At 35.5% G+C, this 23,465-nt stretch overlaps 1 long non-coding RNA gene across 1 annotated transcript in view; it reads right to left on the bottom strand.

The window, feature by feature from the left end:
• The window catches only part of LOC138373396 (uncharacterized), a 12,419-nt gene extending 1,709 nt beyond the window's left edge, over nucleotides 1-10,710 (bottom strand). The window contains exons 1-2 of the long non-coding RNA XR_011231175.1: nucleotides 10,537-10,710; nucleotides 9,734-9,840 (exon numbers count right to left, since the gene is read on the bottom strand). This is a non-coding gene — a long non-coding RNA (uncharacterized lncRNA). The remainder of the gene's footprint in view (nucleotides 1-9,733; nucleotides 9,841-10,536) is intronic.
• Between the last annotated feature and the right edge of the window lie 12,755 nt (nucleotides 10,711-23,465).

Raw genomic sequence — 23,465 nt, 5'->3', positions numbered from 1 at the left:
AAAAGTTAGGTTAGGTTAGGTTAGGTAGGTTAGGTAGACGAAAAACAATTAATTCATGAAAACTTGGCTTATTAGGCAAATCTGGCCTTGCATAGTAGGCATAGAAGTGAGTTCTGGCTACTAGGTACGACATATATATATATATATATATATATATATATATATATATATATATATATATATATATATATATATATATATATATATATATATATATATATATATATATATATATATATATATATATGTGTGTGTCGTACCTAATAGCCAGAATGCACTTCTCAGCCTACTATTCAAGGCCCGATTTGCCTAATAAGCCTAGTTTTCATGAATTAATGTTTTTTCGACTACCTAACCTACCTAACCTAACCTAACCTAACGTTTTCGGCTACCTAACCTAACCTAACCTATAAAGATAGGTTAGGTTAGGTTAGGTAGGGTTGGTTAGGTTCGGTCATATATCTACGTTAATTTTAACTCTAATAAAAAAAAATTTACCTCATACATAATGAAATGGGTAGCTTTATCATTTCATAAGAAAAAAAATAGAGAAATATATTAATTCAGTAAAACTTGGCTTATTAGGCAAATCGGGCCTTGCATAGTAGGCTGAGAAGTGAGTTCTGGCTACTAGGTACGACATATATATATATATATATATATATATATATATATATATATATATATATATATATATATATATGTCGTACCTAATAGCCAGAACGCACTTCTCAGCCTACTATTCAAGGCCCGATTTGCCTAATAAGCCAAGTTTTCATGAATTAATGTTTTTTCGTCTACCTAACCTACCTAACCTAACCTAACCTAGCTTTTTTTGGCTACCTAACCTAACCTTACCTATAAATATAGGTTAGGTTAGGTTAGGTAGGGTTGGTTAGGTTCGGTCATATATCTACGTTAATTTTAACTCCAATAAAAAAAAATTGACCTCATACATAGAGAAAAGGGTTGCTTTATCATTTCATAAGAAAAAAATTATAGTAAATATATTAATTCAGGAAAACTTGGCTTATTAGGCAAATCGGGCCTTGAATAGTAGGCTGAGAAGTGAGTTCTGGCTACTAGGTACGACATATATATATATATATATATATATATATATATATATATATATATATAATTTCGTAAACCTCACCCTGTAAACATTCATGTTTCTACATGTTAAACAAGCTACAAGGATGAGGGAAGGGGATGTTCCCTCCATGCTGGATATTACATTTACCAGGAAAGAGAAAGATATATTTATCATTCAGTACCTCCCTCCTTTGATACCTCCCTTTTCCTCCTTTCAGTACCTCCCTCCTTTTACCCAAGTGACATGGTCACTTGGGTAAAAGTGACCATGTCTTTTTGGGAATAAAGTATGCAATGCATTATAATCTGGAAGAAAATGAGCTTGAAGCAGTTGAAAAACCTGACTTGTGGAGAGGTCATTATGGGGAACTCAGATATTTCCTTAAGGAATTTGACAAACACTTGCTGTTAGGACATGAAGTAAATGAGATGTATGTCAAGTTTTGTGAAATATATGATAATGGCACAACAAAATTTATACTAAAGCAGAGATGCAGAACTAGGAAAAGGGGAAAAATTGCCCAAACATACGAGCAATACAAAGATGCGAGAAACAACAATAGCAGTAAGGAGAGGGGCAGAAAGACTATGACTTTCAGTCATATTCAACAACACAAATATACACACACACACACACATTATTGGAAAAATTGGAATTGGAATATTGGAAAAAATAATTAAAACTAAATGGGTAGAACACCTGGAGAGAAATTATATAATTTCAGACAGACAGTATGGTTTTCGATTTGGAAGATCCTGTGTATCGAATTTACTCAGTTTCTATGATCGAGCAACAGATATATTACAGGAAAGAGATGGTTGGGTTGACTGCATCTATCTGGACCTAAAAAAGGCATTCGACAGAGTTCCACATAGAGTGGTTGTTCTGGAAACTGGAAAATATTGGAGGGGTGACAGGTAAGCTTCTAACATGGATGAAAAATTTTCTGACTGATAGGAAAATGAGGGCAGTAATCAGAGGCAATGTATCGGACTGGAGAAATGTCACAAGTGGAGTACCACAGGGTTCAGTTCTTGCACCAGTGATGTTTATTGTCTACATAAATGATCTACCAGTTGGTATACAGAATTACATGAACATGTTTGCTGATGATGCTAAGATAATAGGAAGGATAAGAAATTTAGATGATTGTCATGCCCTTCAAGAAAACCTGGATAAAATAAGTATATGGAGCACCACTTGGCAAATGGAATTTAATGTTAATAAATGCCATGTTATGGAATGTGGAACAGGAGAACATAGACCCCACACAACCTATACATTATGTGAGAAATCTTTAAAGAATTCTGATAAAGAAAGAGATCTAGGGGTGGTTCTAGATAGAAAACTATCACCTGAGGACCACATAAAGAATATTGTGCGAGGAGCCTATGCTACGCTTTCTAACTTTAGAATTGCGTTTAAATACATGGATGGTGATATACTAAAGAAATTGTTCATGACTTTTGTTACGCCAAAGCTAGAATATGCAGCTGTTGTGTGGTGCCCAACAACAGAAGTTGGCCCATATCTTAAGAAGCACATCAACAAACTGGAAAAGGTGCAAAGACATGCTACTAAGTGGCTCCCAGAACTGAAGGGCAAGAGCTACGAGGAGAGGTTAGAGGCATTAAATATGCCAAAACTAAAAGACAGAAGAAAGAGGTGATATGATCACTACATACAAAATAGTAACAGGAATTGATAAAATCGACAGGGAAGATTTCCTGAGACCTGGAACTTCAAGAACAGGAGGTCATAGATTGAAACTAGCTTAACACAGATGCTAAAGAAATATAAGAAAATACACTTTCGCAAATAGAGTGGTAGACGGTTGGAACAAGTTAGGTGAGAAGGTGGTGGAGGCCAAGACTGTCAGTAGTTTCAAAGCGTTATATGACAAAGAGTGCTGGGAAGACGGTCTCATCCTGTAACTACACTTGGGTAATTACACACACACACTATATATATATATAAATATATATATATATATATATATATATATATATATATATATATATATATATATATATATATATATATATATATATATATATATATATTAGGCTTATTAGGCAAATCGGGCCTTGCATAGTAGGCTGAAAAGTGCGTTCTGGCTACTAGGTACATATATATATATTATATATATATATATATATATATATATATATATATATATATATATATATATATATATATATATATATATATATATATATATATATATATGTCGTACCTAGTAGCCAGAACGCACTTTTCAGCCTACTATGCAAGGCCCGATTTGCCTAATAAGCCAAGTTTTCATGAATTAATATATTTTCTCTATTTTTTTCTTATGAAATGATAAAGCTATCCATTTCATTATGTATGAGGTCAATTCTTTTTTTATTGGAGTTAAAATTAATATAGATATATGACCGAACCTAACCAACCCTACCTAACCTATCTTTATAGGTTAGGTTAGGTAGCTGAAAATGTTAGGTTAGGTAGTCGAAAAAACATTAATTCATGAAAACTTGGCTTATTAGGCAAATCGGGCCTTGCATAGTAGGCTGAGATGTGTGTTCTGGCTACTAGGTACAACACATTATATATATATATATATATATATATATATATATATATATATATATATATATATATATATATATATATATATATATATATATATATATATATATATATATGTCGTACCTAATAGCCAGAACGCACTTCTCAGCCTACTATTCAAGGCCCGATTTGCCTAATAAGCCAAGTTTTCATGAATTAATGTTTTTTCGTCTACCTAACCTACCTAACCTAACCTAACCTAGCTTTTTTTGGCTACCTAACCTAACCTTACCTATAAATATAGGTTAGGTTAGGTTAGGTAGGGTTGGTTAGGTTCGGTCATATATCTACGTTAATTTTAACTCCAATAAAAAAAAATTGACCTCATACATAGAGAAAAGGGTTGCTTTATCATTTCATAAGAAAAAAATTATAGTAAATATATTAATTCAGGAAAACTTGGCTTATTAGGCAAATCGGGCCTTGAATAGTAGGCTGAGAAGTGAGTTCTGGCTACTAGGTACGACATATATATATATATATATTTTCTGGTTTAGGGCTTCTATCCCTCTAACTATTTTCTTAGCATCAGGGCTTAATTGGAATAGGAGTTCTCCAAAACTCATTTTCGTACTTTTAAGGTGAAGAAAAGAAGTGATTTACTATAGAGTGTATTACACTTATTTGTATAATTTGCACGACGTTTCGAACCTCCATGGTTCATTCTCAAGTGAACAGATCTTACAATACTAGTTGATTTTATACCCGCATTAGGTCAGGTGATAATACAATGAAGGTGAAAAACATGGGGGGATACATAAGGAATTGCGTACTAAGTTGAATTATTCAATTGAAGCAAGAGACATTAAGTCAGCTTATAGAGTGGGTGCCAAATCATCTGGTACAAACAACAGAAAGATAAGGGTGAAGTTAGATAGCTGCTCCCGCAAGTCAGACCTTATCACTACTGCAGTCGCTATGAAATCCAAGGTTTATGTGAACGAATGTCTTACCAGATTCAGACAAAATCTCTTATTTAAACTACGTGGAATTTGCAATAGATCCACTGCTATTAAACATTGTTTTGTGCGCGATGGTAAAATAATAGCTAGGAAGACTGACTCTGGAAAAACTTATGTCATAACCACTGAAGCACACCTCACTTCTTTCCTGGATGACTGTGGGATATCAGCTGAATAACCAGAACATAATTTGTAGTCTCACATACAACCAAAGTGTACTTAAGCTCTGCCTTTCCTTTCCAAAGGTGTTTATTTTTATTTTTATTTTTTTATTTTTTTTTTTTGTTTGTCATCTTTGCCTGTTTTATACTCTTAATTATTTGTTCTTAGTTAATCCCCTTGTCACTAAACCTAGGGCTTTTTATTACCCTGTTAATTAACCATTACTAAGCTAATTATCTTCAAGATCATTTTTTTTTTTTTTTTATGATTATCATTTTTCTTATTATTTTTTATTTTACATTTATATTGTCAGTCTCTACTGATTTTTTGTTTTTTTTTATTTTATGTAACTTCTGTGTCCTCCCTGGCTATCTATTGGATCTTTATTTTACTTCTAAATTGTTACTATTTTATTGTATTTGCTTTTATTCTTGTGTTTTGCTTTATCGTGTATCTTGTATCGTGATCCCTCTGCATCCTATGCACACTGATATTGATCCTGATCAAAATCTTCTGTCTCATATCTACACCAACCAGCACATTGATCATCATTATTGCAAGTATTTCACAGCACACCAGGCTAAAAACAAACTTCAAAATAGCACCTGTCTATCAGTTTATAACCAAAATGTTAGATCACTTGGTAAACATTTTGACGATTTAAATGCATTACTCACAGCAATAGGTACTAACCTATCGTTCATTATTTTAACAGAAACTTGGCTAAATAAAGACTATACCCAACTCTACAACTTAGCTGGTTATAAAGCCATTCATAACTGTAGGCCTAATAAAAAAGGTGGTGGCACAGCTATATATTACCGAGATACATTTATCTGCAACAGTGTTATTAGTGACAGAGATGACTACTGTGAATATACTTTTGCTCAGTTTTCAATTAAATCCCTTAAATCTTCTTTGACTATTGGAGCCATCTATAGATTTCCCAATACTAACATAGCTTCTTTCTCAGACAACCTAAGGAATCATATTATAAACAACAATCTCAACAAAAACCACATCATTCTGGGAGGAGACTTTAATATTGACCTGGGTCAACAAAATTGCTCTCAAGTTAACTATTTCCTTAACAGCATGAACTCCTGTATGCTAATCCCCACAATCACCAAACCTACCCGAGTCACTCAAACATCAGCCACTACCTTGGACCACATATGGACAAACATAACAGCTCCCCTTGTATCTGATATAATCTACGACAGAACAACTGACCACTATCCTACCTTTCTCATAGCGAACATGGACATAACACCACCAAAAAGCAAGAAACTTTCATTTAGGCTACACAGTGAATCAGCTTTAGACAATCTTACAGAGGCACTTTACAATATTAACTGGGATTCTGAATTCAATAATACCCATGATATAAATTCATTAGCTAACCTCTTCATCTCCAAAACTCTAAGCCTCTACAACATTCATTGTCCCCTCCTTACCAAGCAAGTAACTGACAAAAGATTAAACAATCCATGGCTCACAAGTGGCATTCTCAACTCAATCAACAAGAAACATGAATATGAAAAGAAAGTTAGGATTGGCCTAGTTTCAAAGGAAGTAGCTAAAAGGTACTCATCAATGCTTACCAGTATCATAAGAAAGGCAAAACTTGCATATTATGTGAATAGATTCAATGAAGCAAAAGGCAACATGAAAAGCATTTGGAAAACTATCTCTAGTATCCTAGGAACTAAACAACACTCACATAACCAAATAAAACTCTACAAGGATGGGGGTATACCGTCAACTGACTTAGAAATGGCAAATGAATTTAACAGTTTCTTTTCATCGGTTGGTGCTAATCTTGCCAGTAAAATCCCACAGACTCAGACACATATTAACACATATCTCTCAGGCAGCTATCCAAACTCTCTTCTCCTTTCACCAATCAGCCCGGCAGATGTTGTGTCCATCATACATTCTCTAAAAACCAAGGCAGGGAACACCCGTGAAATTCCGTCCATTGTGTACAAGAGAGCCTCCCATGCCCTTGCCCCACCCATAGCACTACTGTTCAACAAATCTATAGAGTATCACACCTTCCCTGATATCCTCAAAAAAGCAAGAGTAACGCCAGTCCATAAAGGAGGCAATCCGGCGGACATAAACAATTATAGACCAATATCAAATCTACCCATTCTATCAAAAATATTTGAAAAAATTATTTACAAACAGCTCTATTCCTACCTCGTAAAATTCGACATACTCAGCCCCTGCCAGTTTGGCTTCCGGTCCCAAAAGAGCACCAATGATGCAATCATTAGTCTCCTTGACATTATCTACTCAGCCCTTGACAAAAATGAGTTTCCGATTGGACTCTTCATTGACCTAAGAAAAGCCTTTGATACTGTTAATCACAACTACCTCTTACTTAAACTCCAGCATTATGGAATCCGAGGCCTTGCCCTTGACTACATCCGATCCTATCTTAGTGACAGACACCAATATGTAACCATCAATGATACAACTTCTTCCACTCTACCGATTACCGTTGGAGTGCCACAGGGCAGCATCTTAGGACCTCTTCTATTTCTTATATATATAAACGATCTGCCTAATGTCTCTAATATTCTCAAACCTATATTGTTTGCTGACGATACTACCCTTATCTACTCAAACCTCAACCCACATACACTAAATAATGTTGTGAATAATGAATTAAAAAAAGTCCACTTATGGATGTCAACGAACAAACTAACATTAAACATCGAAAAGACTTACTACATCTTATTTGGAAGCAAATCATCAAATGCAATTCAGCTACAGATAGACAACATTAACATCAGTAATAAAAATGATGGCAAGTTTCTTGGCCTATTCCTAGACAAGAGACTCAACTTCAGCACCCACATTCAACACATAACTAAGAAAGTCTCTAAGACAGTTGGTATACTCTCCAAAATCAGATATTATGTTCCTAACTCTGCTCTCCTCTCACTATATTATGCACTAATCTACCCCTATCTTAATTATGGTATCTGTGCATGGGGGTCTACCACTGCAAACCACCTTAAGCCCATCATCACACAGCAAAAATCTGCTATCAGAATAATAACTAACTCTGCTTTCAGACAACACTCAGCTCCCTTGTTTAAATCCCTAAACTTGCTAAATATTAACTCCCTCCACACATTCTCTTGTGTCAACTACATTTACAAAACCCTGTTCTTAAATGCAAACCATGCTCTGAAACTCTCCCTGGACAGATGTAATAGGACCCATTATCACCACACCAGAAATAAATATCTCTTTGATATCCCCAGGGTCAAACTTAATCTGTGTAAACACTCTATGCAAATTAAGGGACCTAGTCTATGGAACTCACTCCCTAGTGAATTGAAAAACTGTAAAACTTTTGCCTTATTTAAAAGCAAAACCAAAAAGTACCTAACTTCATCTATTTAGTTTCCTACACTGAGCTTTAAATTTGCTCTGTACCTAGTGTTACCCAATCTCCTAATTTTTATGTAATATCAAACAACCTTATCATTGTGTTCATTGCTGTCTTCTTTTATGTGCTAGCCATATGCTGTATTGTGACTACCAATTTTTGTCAACTACCATTCAAGCTGTCATTGCAATCAATCATATATTGTTTCTGCTGTATTGTGCCTACCAATTTGTTGTCAACTACCATTTTAAGCTGTCATTGCAATCAATCATAGCTACCTATGTGCTTTAATATACTGTACCTATAATTTTCTCTCATCTTTTTTTTTCATTCCATGTAATCTGTTTTCATTTTTTTGTCTATAAACTTTGCAAGTATTTACCTCCTTAAAATTTTCTTAGATTAAGGACCTGCCTGAAACGCTGCGCGTGCTAGTGGCTTTACAAGACTGTAATTACCATATTTGTATCCTTACATTCCTTATGTACATTCTTGTATATGCATAAATAAATAAATAAATAAATAAGGGATAAACATAGGGGCTGCAGAAGGCTTATTGGCCCATACGAGGCATCTCCTATCTAAACACAAAGATTAATCCAGTGTAATTGGCCTGTTATGTTGGACATTGTCTTCTGTGTTGGCATCGATATGTTCTTGTCTTGTCCTTACTCTCATGGTGGGTAGAGTAAATAGTTCCGTGATTTGGGTGTTCATGGTAGGTCGCTCTATTCTTATGTGAATTGCTCTATTCTTATGTGAATTATATATATATATTCAATTCAGTCGGCAATTCACATAAGAATAGAGCGACCTACCATGAACACCCAAATCACGGAACTATTTACTCTACCCACCATGAGAGTAAGGACAAGACAAGAACATATCGATGCCAACACAGAAGACAATGTCCAACATAACAGGCCAATTACACTGGATTAATCTTTGTGTTTAGATAGGAGATGCCTCGTATGGGCCAATAAGCCTTCTGCAGCCCCTATGTTTATCCCTTATGTATCCCCCCATGTTTTTCACCTTCATTGTATTATCACCTGACCTAATGCGGGTATAAAATCAACTAGTATTGTAAGATCTGTTCACTTGAGAATGAACCATGGAGGTTCGAAACGTCGTACAAATTATACAAATAAGTGTAATACACTCTATAGTAAATCACTTCTTTTCTTCACCTTAAAAGTACGAAAATGAGTTTTGGAGAACTCCTATTCCAATTAAGCCCGGATGCTAAGAAAATAGTTAGAGGGATAGAAGCCCTAAACCAGAAAATAATAAATACAGAATATGCGGTCATATTCAATGAAACATGTTTGAAAGAAAACCTGCTGCCAGTATACACCAATATATATATATATATATATATATATATATATATATATATATATATATATATATATATATATATATATATATATATATATATCGGACAATTAGTAAAAAAAAAAAAAAAAAAAAAAAAAAATTAAATTATTTTACCTTGTACCTAGATCCACCAGGCCTGTTTGGTGCATGTTTCAGTACTTCAGAAATCTGGAAGGTCACATCCTCCTCCTCAACTTGTGGATGTGCATTGATAGATGATTCTGTAAAATTAAGTTATTTATATAATAATAAATTCAGTATAACAATAATATTCTGTAAAATTAAAAGTAATTTATACATCAATCAGATAAAACTCTCCAGAGATAGTGATACACAACATATAAAGGACAAGTTTCAGAACAAAATATGCATTTAGAAATAAGGTTTTGTACATGTAGGTAGCACATGAGGAAATAAGTGGAAGGTGATCAAGTTTATATTAACATGTTAATGGCTTTGTTAAAGCTTTGCAAGAATGAAAAAATATTAATAATATAATATCACCTACCAATTAATTGTACATCATTTATAAGTCAATTATTTGCATTATTATTATTCAATACTAATGATATAAAAATGCATTTTGTAATCTACTATTTATGCAAGTATTAAGCACAGGATCATGAAATAAACTGCAAAATACTGTAATGGATAAACCAATTAAGTTTACATTTTCCTATAGCTAAGTCAGTCAGTTCTATTAGCAGCAGAGAACAATTATGCCCAACCTCTATTAAATGAAACAATCTTAAGAGCAAGTGATAGAAATATAATCATTTATGCTTGGGAAAATATTATGGAATGGTTCCAAATATGAAAAATATTAAGTTTTTTGGTTAAAATTTTTTAACTTAAAATTTAAATTTTTAAGTGAATTTTAAACTTTAAAAAAATTATTTAATTTTTTGGTTACTTACTTAAAATAACATTATATAGTTCTTGTTTTTGTAGAAATGCCAATTTCTTCTTTTGCCCTTCCAGACTGTATAGTGACCACAGGCCGTTTGTTCATATCTTCATTATTCTTCGAACCGTGGTTGCACAATCAGACCCACGTACACTGGTTAAAAGCATCACCTAAAAGCAACAACAAAAATATAGTACACTGACGAATTTTGAATATATATATATATATATATATATATATATATATATATATATATATATATATATATATATATATATATATATATATATATATATATATATATATATATATATATATATATTATATATATATATGTATGTATGCCATATACATATATATGCTATGTTGTATGCTACAACTTGGCTGATAATAAAGCCATTCACAACTGCAGGCCTAATAAAAAAAGGAGGTGGCATAGCAATATCTTACAAAGATACCTTCATCTGCAATAGTGTCATTAGTAATAGAGACGACTATTGTGAATATACCTTTGCCAAGTTCTCCAGTAAATCCCTTAAATCCTCCTTGACTATAAGTGCCATCTATAGATTTCCCAATACCAACACAGCTTCATTCTCAGATAACGTAAGGAATCTTATCATAAATAACAATCTCAACAAAAGTCAAACCAACTTAGTGGTTTGTAATGGTGAACAAAACATGCAGATACTGTACTTATATATAACCTGTGAATAGTGTGTAATAACAGCAAAACTATTTGTTTATTGTTTTATGACCATAATAATTGAATCACTAATATGATTCACTAACATATAATCCTAATAATAATCACTAATATATAATCCATTGAGCATGCTGCATCTCTTTCAGTCTCTTTGCTATTTGAACAAGAGGGTTTTTAATTGATCGAACCATATTCTTAAAGTAAAGTAAATGAGATGTATTCCATATTTTGCAAAATATACGATGAAGGCACACAAACATTCATACCAAAACTGAAGGGCAGGATTTATGAGGAGACATTAGAGGCATTAAATATTCCAAAACTAGAAGACAGAAGGAAAAGAGGAGATATGGCTGAAGTATGTTGACCAGACCACACACTAGAAATTGAAGGGCGACGACGTTTCGGTCCGTCCTGGAACATTCTCAAGTCGATTGTGAGAATCGACTTGAGAATGGTCCAGGACGGACCGAAACGTCGTCGTCCCTTCAATTTCTAGTGTGTGGTCTGGTCAACATACCAAATATACTACACAAATATATATACTACACATACACAATACTAGGATGCACAATAAACTACCCTACACAGGCTGAGTATGGTGTGTACAATAAATGATTAGCTAAAAGATAAGAATGAGTTTGTATAAATGGGGTTAAATCAGAGTGGGAAAATGTAAGTGGAGTTCCTCAAAACTCTGTCCTGGGACCTCTGTAATTCATAATATATACAAATAATTTAGACTCAGGTTTGATCAGCAATATTTGAAAATTTCCAGATGATACAAAAGGGATTTTTTTCTGGATTCAGGATTATTTTTTTTATGGCTGAAAACATGTTTTCAGCAATAAAAGAAATACAGTATTGCTTGAACAACCGTCGACACCTTCAAGAGAAAACCTGAACATCTTCAAGAAGTGCTGGACAAACAAGGCTGTGGTGGATATGTGGGCCTGAGGGGCCTGTCCAAGCAACAGCCTGTTGGACCAAGCACTCACATGTCAAGCCTGGCCTTGGAAGGGCTTGGTGAGTAGAACAACTACCAGAACCCTATAATGCATGTATCAAGCAGATAACTAGGTTGTAGAGGATAGATAACATAGTGATTATAAGAAAACTAAAAACTCACTGGAAGCAATATAAATTACAAGAGTTGATTCTCAACTTCTTTCCATTGTACCTCCCGTGTGTCAGCTTATCACTCTACTGCTAATATCACGGTACTGCAGAATATCTGTCTCTACATTGCCAAGGTGTCCAGGCAGTGAGCACCACATAATGCAGTGCAGTCCTGTAAGAATAAGCACAGTAAGTATGGGCATGGAGGGGGTGCAGCAGTGGCTTGTGAAGGGCTGGAGAGTAAATGGACAAAGCAGACAGATAAGATGGCAATATATAAGGGGAAAAAATTAAAAAGCTAGGATATAAAACTAATTGAGATCAAAAGCATAAATTACTAAAGTAGGGGAAAAAATAACAAATGACTTCATAAAAAAATTATCCAATTGCCAACAGCAACTTGGTAGTACGAGTAAGTCTAAGAAACAAAAAAAAATTAAATGCTGTTATCTGCAATGAAACAATACATACTATTGCACGTACCGAAACATTGATGAATGTAAAAAATAGAGAACTATTTGCTGAATGTCCCATAAATGGATTTAAACTATTTTACACAAAGAGGGGGGAGAAGCCATGTATGTTAGGGAATATTTGAAATGTAGTCTCGAAAAGTACACAACTGTGATAGGAAAATTAGGTCACATGGAGGAGTGGGTCTGTATACTATGGAAGACCTTGTATGCTCGGAGCTCCTTAACATTACAAATGAGGTGGTAGAGGTATTGGGATTAAAAATAGAGAAAATAAATTTAGTGATTATTCTAATATACAAACCGCCAGATGCAACGGCCGAGGAATTCACAGAACAGATAAACAAAATGGAGAACTCGATACCTCATATTATCTTCCTAGGTGACTTCAACTTGCCTAGTCTAAGATGGAGAATAGCAAACAATAATATTATACCAGGAAATTTATCGAGACCTAACCACTCAGCTTCCTGGCAATACGTTAGTAATGAATAAATATGATATATTTACTCATTATAATGTTGGTGCTGAATGTACAACACGAAAAAACATAATTTTAATCTGAAAAAGTATCTTTTTATAAAGAAATTAGACGAAAATAAAGAGCTGGTGACGCCAAATCAAGTCGACGATCCAAGCGTCGGTTAGGTTAAGTTAGGTCAACCTAACCTAACATATTATATTTATTCATTACTAACGTATTGCCAGGAAGCTTTGTGAAGCTTGTGTAGCTTGTGGTAGCTTGTGGTAATTAGACGGACCCTCATTTTAACAGAAACTTGGCTAAGTAAAGACTATACACAACTCTACAACTTAGCTGGTTATAAAGGCATTCATAATTGCAGGCCTAGTAAAAAACGAGGTGTTATACCAAAACAGATGCAGAACTAGGAAACAGGATTTCTTCAACAGAAATTTTGAAATTGTTCACAATTTTTGTTAGACCAAAGTTGGAGTATGCAGCAGTTGTATGGTGCCCATATCTTAGAAAGCATATCAACAAACTGGAAACGGTGCAGAGATATGCCACTAAGTGGCATTAACTAAATGCCATTAAATATGCCAAATATACTACATAAATATACATACTACACATGCACAATAATTGTCCAGGGCCATCAACACACCTCCAGGGCCACCAACACACCTCCAGGGCCATCAACACACCTCCAGCTAGGGCCACCAACACACCTCCAGGGCCATCAATACGCCTCCAGGGCCATCAACACAACACCACCATCAACACACCTCCAGCCAGGGCCACCAACACACCTCCAGCTAGGGCCACCAACACACCTCCAGGGCCACCAACACACCTCCAGGACCACCAATACACCTCCAGGGCCATCAACACACCTCCAGCTAGGGCCACCAACACACCTCCAGGGCCACCAACACACCTCCAGGGCCACCAACACACCTCCAGGGCCACCAACACACCTCCAGGGCCATCAACACACCTCCAGGGCCATCAACACAACACCACCATCAACACACCTCCAGCCAGGGCCATCAACACAACACCACCATCAACACACCATCCAGCCTACCACCACAAGATTATATATATACTACACATGTCTAAGAGCAAATAAAAGAAAACAGTTACCTTAACTATTGAAGATGCAGCAGGATTTTGTGGATAAGCCAGCAGCAGTCCCTCTCGACACGGTTTTAAAATGGCAGCGACTACCACAACATGCAATGAGCCTAAAGAATGTCCAGCACTAGCATTATCTAAACGCTATTATATATTATCAAGCAATACGGAAATCTAAAATAAAAAAAAATGATACAAATAATTGTATTAAATATTTATTTGCAATTACAATACCTCGGGAATATATTTTTGCGTTAGCAAAACATATTAAGTTCGTATTTAGTTTAACTCATTTAAATTCTTTACAAATAATAACCTGATTTTACCTGATGGCCACTAACATTAATGTTTTATGTTGATACATTTCATACCCTTATTATTTCAATTTCTTTCTTTATTATGCACCCCATACCCATCCCGTGGGCGGTGGTGTAAAGGATTACAGAGGCACATAATGGGTTCAGGAACTGAACTCTCTAGTTTGTTTAGCTAAGCAAATAACAATTTTTGACGCTAGTTACAAAATTATTAATGTTATATATACACGTACACACTCTCATACATACATGTACATATATATATATACGTATACATATATACATACACATACATATTTATAATCACCCACACAAATACACACATCAATAATCTCTGTGTCACTTATTTTATACATGTTCTTGTAGAACATTCTATTGCGAACACATTGGGCGCTGCCCAATAAACTCGCCCCTCGGGGCAAAATTATTTTTTTTTTTTTAATCTTGGTGGAACATAAAATGGCCGCCTGTGTTTATGCTGTCGTCAGATGGCGCTGTGACGTCACAGATGAGGGAAGCACGTACTGTGCATTAATGCCTCGATCCCTCGTTATTTATTTATTTTATTTATTTATATATATACAAGAACGTACATTGGGGGTTAAGAGACAACATAGAGCTTAAGTTAGAATTATAATCTTGTAAAACCACTAGCTTGCATATAGCGTTTCGGGCAAGTCCTTAAACTAATCTTTGAGCAAATTCTTAAACAAAGTTTTAGAGAAATAATTAAATGTAAAATTGATAAAAAGTGTTTAACAGGTACATTACAGCTTTACTTTACAAGTACAGATGATTTTAAGTAGGATAATTACAGTAAAATTGTCAAAAAATTGTTTACAGGTACGATGCAAGAATTTTCGACACAAAAGCAGATCAGAACAATACACAATAATGAACAATAATAATAATAATAATAATAATTTTTATTTAGGCAAAGGTACATACATAAAGAGATTTTACAAAGTTTGTTGGCTTTATCCTAAGGAATCCTAAGTACAATTAGGAAAACATCTCAGGGTTATACATTGGATTACTGAAGCACAATATGAGGATCATTACAAATAGTAATGCAGTAGAATATGCACTCATATTCTATTATTAAGTTAATATTAAGTTCCTTCCTCATGTTAAGTATCTTTGTGGTACGAGGGACATCCAAGGATTATCTTCAAGGCTTCGTTCTGCAAGTTTTCAAGCCCTTTAAGCTTTCTTTCAGTCATCAAGGCAAGCAGAGATGCAACATAATCCACTAAAGATCTGATGTATGCAAGGTACATCATTTTGACAATTGTGACATTGGCACCATAGCCTGAGTGATAACCTGCAACATCTCCAAGAGGGCTTATGGAGCCTCTCATTATACTGACGACAGAGTCTGAATACAACAGGACAATACAAGACCAAGGTATTTGAATCTGTTAACATAGTCAAGCTGGGAGCCATCATACAGTTGCATCTTGCGAACAGCTTCTCCCTGCCTGGGTGGACACCCGTTTAGTATCTTTGTTTCCTCTGCTGAGATATGACTAAACCTAAGTCCTGACATATAAGACTAATACAGAGTTAAGAGTGTTCTGCATGTTAGCATAACAAGTAGCAAGAGGTAATCGTGATTAACAGTATCAAAGGCCTTTCTCAGGTCAATGAAGAGTCCAATTGGAAACTCATTTTTGTCAAGGGCAGAGTAAATTATATCAAGGAGACTAATAATTGCATCGTTGGTACTCTTTTGAGAGCGAAAGCCAAACTGACAGGGGCTAAGAATGTCGAATTTTACGAGATAGGAGTAGAGCTGTTTGTAGATAATTTTTTCAAATATTTTTGATAGTATGGGTAGGTTCGATATTGGTCTGTAGTTGTTTATGTCTGACGGATTACCTCCTTTATGAACTGGCGTTACTCTTGCGTTTTTAAGGATATCAGGGAAGGTATGACACTCAAGGGATTTGTTGAACAGCAGAGCTATAGGTGGCGCAAGGGCATGGGAGGCACTCTTGTATACAATGGATGGGATTTCACTGATGTTACCAGCTTTGGTTTTTAGTGAGTGTATGATGGACACAACATCTGTCGGGCTGACTGGTGAAAGGAGAAGAGAGTTTGGATAGCTGCCTGAGAGATATGTGTTGATATGTGTCTGAGTCTGTGGGATTTTATTGCAAGGTTAGCACCAATCGATGAAAAGAAGCTATTAAATTCATTCGCCATTTCTAAGTCAGATGACAGTGTAAGGCCATCCTTAGAGAGTGTTATCTGGTTGTGGGAGTGTTGTTTAGTTCCCAGGATATTAGAGATGGTATTCCATGTGCTTTTCATGTTGCCTTTTGCTTCTTTGAATCTAGTCTCATAGTATGAAAGTTTTACTTTTCTTATGATACTGGTAAGCACTGATGAGTACCTTTTAACTACTTCCATTGGAATTAGGCCACTCCTAAATTTCTTTTCGTATTCATGTTTTTTGTTGATTAATTTAATTATGCCACTTGTGAGCCACGGGTTATTTTTTCTTTTATCAGTTACTTGTTTGGTAAGGAGGGGACAGTGAGTGTTGTAGAGGCTTAGAGTTTTGGAGAGAAAGAGGTTAGTTGATGAGTTTATATCCTGTGAATTATTAAATTCAGATTCCCAGTTAATATTGTGAAGTGCATTAGAGAGATTGCCTAAAGCTGATTCACTATATGTAGCCTGAATGAAAGTTTTTTGGTTTCTGGTGGTGATGTGTCAATGTTTGCTATGAGGAAAGTAGGATAGTGGTCAGTTGTTCTGTCATAAATTACCCCAGATGTAAGGGGAGCTGTTATATTAGTCCATAGGTGATCCAGGGTAGTGGCAGATGTTTGAGCGACTCGGGTGGGCTTGGTGATTGTGGGGATTAGCATACAGGAGTGCATGCTGTTACGGAAATAGTCAACTTGAGGGTTGTTTTCAACATTCAATAAAGAAATTCTGGAGGGCTTCTGTGCAAGGGTTAGGATGAGCTAGCCTAAGCATTTTTATACCAATTTGACAGTTATTTTCAGTAACACGATAAACAACGCTCGGAATATTAAGTTCCTTTCTCATATTAAGTATCTTTGTGGTACGAAGGCACCCAAGGATTATCCTCAAGGCTTCGTTCTGCAATTTTTCAAGCCCTCCAAGCTTTCTTTCAGGATGCCTTAAAGTTAGTTTAGTTCATTTATTATGCACCCCATACCCATCTTGTGGGCGGTAGTGGAAAGGGTTGCAGAGGCACATAATGGGCTCAGGGACCACAATTCATTTAGCTAAGCAAGTTACAATCTTGATGAGCTAGTTACAAAATTCAGTATAAGTCGTCACATCAACAATGGGTTCGAGATCGATCACAAGTACAGTTTCTAAATTAAGCAACTGACATATGTGGAGAGCTAGTGTTGCAATTGATGTTTGTCCTGCACACCGCCCCCCATCCAGTGGGCAGCGGTGGATAGGTTACAATCACTTTGTTACTACTTACAGTTAGCAAACTGGGGATATTTGGCTAAAATTTCTGGTACCAGATCATTTTGAATGAAATATTGACACATCGTTGGTACATTGGTTATAGAATTGTCTCTGAATTCACTATCACATAGTGACGGAGGGTGTGCGAATAATTTTGTTGACAGTTAACATTTGGTCAGGTCTACATCGGCAGATAATGAGAATTCCCAGAAATACTTGTAACCGAGTCTAAGCCGAGCAGTAGTAACATCTAGAAGTCTGCTGATTTTATTGGATGAACAATAGATGTGTCGCTCTTGCATAATAGTATTGAACGAAAGTTAATCTCCCCAAACACTTTCGCGTTTTGGGCAAGTTACCCCTCCACTCTCTCCATTTTTTTTTTGGACATTCCCTGGTAGTGTGCGGAAATACTGAAAAGTGTATACTCTTTTTAACTTTGTCACCTTAATTCTCGTCCTATGTCTTTCATTTTGGTATCAATGCGTTCGCAATAGAATTCCCAACAGAACTATGTGCATATAATGTCAAAGACAGCAGCGCGCTCCACCCGCCGACAAGATGAATGTAGGCCAAGGGTACCAGAAAAAGAAAGCTGAGCCACCCTCAGGCAACTCTCATTACATTAGAGAGCGTGGTAATACTGAAAAGTGTATACCCTTTTCAACTTTGTTACCTCAATTCTCATCCTAGGTTTTTCAATTTAGCATCAATGTGTTCGCAATAGAATTCTCTACAGGACTAAAGGCATATAAACTCCAAAAGCCCGGCTTACCATCCGCAACAAACAGAGTAAGCGAGAGTGTGTTACCAGGGAGCGCACAAGAGCGATAAAATGTATACACTCTTTTCATTCTGGTCACCTCAATTGTCATCCTAGGTCTTTCATTTTGGTATCAATGTGTTCGCAATAGAATTTCCAACCGGAATATATGCATGAAATGTCAAAAACAGCAGCGAGCTCCACCCGCTGACGTGATGAATGCACGGCGGACCATCCGCACAAAACAGAGAAAGTGAGAGAAAGTAACCCGGGAGCACTCTAGTGCAATGTAATGTGAACACTCTTTTCACTTTGGTTACCTCAATTCTCGTCATATGTCTTTCATTTTGGTATCAATGTGTTCGCAATTGTATCTGCTGGCATTTTACCCTTTGCTTGGATCTGAAGGGTTTTAGGCTCACCACGATGCAATCTGATAGTACCACACGTGTATATACCTATCTTCAAGCAGCAATTCACTCATTCAAACCGACTTATAATAGTTATCCATATATAAATGGTAATTTTTGTTCTACCTGTTAACCTGTCATATGAAGAAAGATTGTCAAAGCTTATATTACATTCTCTAGAAAAGCAAAGAATTAGGAGTGACATATGGTAGAGGTGCACAATGGGATGAATGGACATAACAAAGGGGACATTAATGGGGTATTAAAAGTAGCAACACAAGACAGAACTCGAAACAAAGTGTAAAAATTGGAAAAATTTAGATTTAGGAAAGAACTGCATGGGTAAATACACTAGGTTTGTACCTTAAGGTTCATGTATGCAATATTACAGAGTTCCAATTAACTCCCATGCATGCTGTTAATTTATGTTATGTTCATGTTTTTTATGTTAAAATGTTTTTGTTGATATGTTTGTATATTTTCATAAGTAAGGCATGCTTACCGTCTTATTCCAAGTTTTATGATAACTTTACAAGGTTTAAAACATAAAGTTCAATATATATTCTGGTTTTCACACAGGAATTATACGTTAATATAACATCATAATAACGTAATGATGTCGTGTAAATAACGTTATACTGACGTCATATAAATGTTATATTTATGTTATAAGAACATAAATTGGATAGCTTTACAGAAAGTAAACAAAAAAAACTAAATGTTGACTGAAAATTATTTATTCTTAAATATAAAGCATGAAAACATTATAATAACATAGCATTCACTATTATTTTTAAATTTTTACATAAATCTTAAAAAACTGTGTCTCAAGAATATATGTTTTTAGTTATATCCTTTGATTTTAAGAACGTCAGATATACGTATTTATGTCAAAAGTTACAGTATTACCTTTGTGGCACCATTTAAAAACGTCCACAAACGTTCTGTGTTTGCTGGGCCACTAGTATGCGTAGCGTTTCGGGCAGGTCCCTGGAATACGATCCCCGCCGCGAAGAATCGTTGTTACAACCAAGTACACATTTTACTGTTGCGTTAAACAGAGGCTACAGTTAAGGAATTGCGCCCAGTAAATCCTCCCCGGCCAGGATACGAACCCATGACATAGCGCTCGCGGAACGCCAGGCGAGTGTCTTACCACTACACCACGGAGATATGTAAAAGGTGCTGGAATAGATCCATAAAAAGTGAATAAATATTAAAAGGATTAAATAGATGAATAAATAGGACTCAATAATTCCAACTAGAGTGTTATTTGGGTAATATATTAAAAAGGAAGTTCCGGTCAAGTGGTCGAACTGGTGACCGCGTGAACACCGGGTCCAACTGGTGACCGCGGGAACACCGGGTCCGACCTCCCAGTCTGGCCACGACTCTTCCTGCTTAATGAAGAACTCAACAGTCATACATTCATCCACTTCATCATACATCATCAACTGACAATTGAGGCGTGTGAAGGAGAAAGTCGGGAAGGAAAATTAATCTTTATGAGAAGAGGATGTAAGGTAAGGTAAGGAAATGATGAGGTGAAAGCGCCAGGCCAGTATGAATATATAACACTTGGAAGGGACATTAGGATGGGCTGGGATGTGAGGACGGAGTGAAGGAACGGTGCTCAATCACTTGGACCTTCGGGAATCGAACAGAAAACATACTTTATAGACATCATAAATTTCAATAAAATTAAACAAAGTGAACTGTACGAAGTTATTAAGGTTTATCTGGGAGATATTCTACTTAGTATTTATTTAATCAACAAGTAATTTGTTTTCATTGGTTGTTTATGGACATACAAGTAATTATGGTAATATTATAGTAATAGTTCAGGTAATTATGGTAATATTATAGTAATAGTTCAGGTAATTATGGTAATATTATAGTAATAGTTCAGGTAATTATGGTAATATTATAGTAATAGTTCAGGTAATTATGGTAATATTATAGTAATAGTTCAGGTAATTATGGTAATATTATAGCAATAGTTCAGGTAATTATGGTAATATTTTAGTAATAGTTCAGGTAATTATGGTAATATTATAGTAATAGTTCAGGTAATTATGGTAATATTATAGTAATAGTTCAGGTAATTATGGTAATATTATAGTAATAGTTCAGGTAATTATCCTGTTGTTGTCAATATCTTACGACAGTTAAAATGTTTTTGATTACATAACTTTATTGACTCAAGAAATTAAAGAATCGTGAATGAAAAACAGGACTGAAGTTAAAACTTGTCATATTCATATCCAAAATACACAGATTTAAAACTAACGCACACAGACATGTTGTTAGTGTTGCAACGCTCAGGAACGGCATGTTTTGGGTGTTGCAACACAGGAATAAGGTGTTGAGAGTCTTGCAACACTGAAATAAGAAGTTATAAGTGTTGGAACACAAGAAGGAGGTGTTGCGAGTGTTGCAAAACAGAACATGTTGTTAGTGTTGAGCAAAATTTATCAATTTTGTGAGTGCAAAAACAACCACTGCGCCACGGGGATTGTTATTAAAGTTATAGTTAAGGTAATTATGGTCAATTCCTTTCAATATGTTACGGCATTTAACATATTTGTCGTTATATTTCTTTACTGATGCTAGAGAGGAAAGAGTCCTGAATGACAACCTTGCTGTAAATGACAGTCCATATATAGAGAAGGAAAAATGCACAGATATAACACGAGTGAATATGTGAGTGTTGCAGCGTAAAGGAATACCTTGTTGTGAGTGTTACATCACAGGAATGAAGTGTTGTGAGTGTTACATCACAGGAATGAAGTGTTGTGAGTGTTACATCACAGGAATGAAGTGTTGTGAATGTTACATCACAGGAATGAAGTGTTGTGAGTGTTACATCACAGGAATGAAGTGTTGTGAGTGTTACATCACAGGAATGAAGTGTTGTGAGTGTTACATCACAGGAATGAAGTGTTATGAGTGTTACATCACAGGAATGAAGTGTTGTGAGTGTTACATCACAGGAATGAAGTGTTGTGAGTGTTACATCACAGGAATGAAGTGTTGTGAGTGTTACATCACAGGAATGAAGTGTTATGAGTGTTACATCACAGGAATGAAGTGTTGTGAGTGTTACATCATAGGAATGAAGTGTTGTGAGTGTTACATCACAGGAATGAAGTGTTGTGAGTGTTACACCACAGGAATGAAGTGTTATGAGTGTTACATCACAGGAATGAAGTGTTGTGAGTGTTGCATCACAGGAATGAAGTGTTGTGAGTGTTACATCACAGGAATGAAGTGTTGTGAGTGTTACATCACAGGAATGAAGTGTTGTGAGTGTTACATCACAGGAATGAAGTGTTGTGAGTGTTACACCACAGGAATGAAGTGTTGTGAATGTTGCATCACAGGAATGAAGTGTTGTGAGTGTTACATCACAGGAATGAAGTGTTGTGAGTGTTACATCACAGGAATGAAGTGTTGTGAATGTTACATCACAGGAATGAAGTGTTGTGAGTGTTACATCACAGGAATGAAGTGTTGTGAGTGTTACATCACAGGAATGAAGTGTTGTGAGTGTTACACCACAGGAATGAAGTGTTGTGAGTGTTACATCACAGGAATGAAGTGTTGTGAGTGTTGCATCACAGGAATGAAGTGTTGTGAGTGTTACATCACAGGAATGAAGGGTTGTGAGTGTTACATCACAGGAATGAAGTGTTGTGAGTGTTACATCACAGGAGTGAAGTGTTGTGAGTGTTGCATCACAGGAATGAAGTGTTTTGAGTGTTACATCACAGGAATGAAGTGTTGTGAGTGTTACATCACAGGAATGAAATGTTGTGAGTGTTACATCACAGGAATGAAGTGTTGTGAGTGTTACATCACAGGAATGAAGTGTTGTTAGTGTTGCATCACAGGAATGAAGTGTTGTGAGTGTTACATCACAGGAATGAAGTGTTGTGAGTGTTACATCACAGGAATGAAGTGTTGTTAGTGTTGCATCACAGGAATGAAGTGTTGTGAGTGTTACATCACAGGAATGAAGTGTTGTGAATGTTGAAACAAAGAAATATCAAATTGTGAGTGTTGCAAAATATAAATAACGTG

The sequence above is a fragment of the Procambarus clarkii genome, chromosome 42 (assembly GCF_040958095.1).
Source record: "Procambarus clarkii isolate CNS0578487 chromosome 42, FALCON_Pclarkii_2.0, whole genome shotgun sequence".
Lineage (NCBI taxonomy): Eukaryota > Metazoa > Arthropoda > Malacostraca > Decapoda > Cambaridae > Procambarus > Procambarus clarkii.
This window is presented reverse-complemented; position numbering and strand designations above follow the sequence as displayed.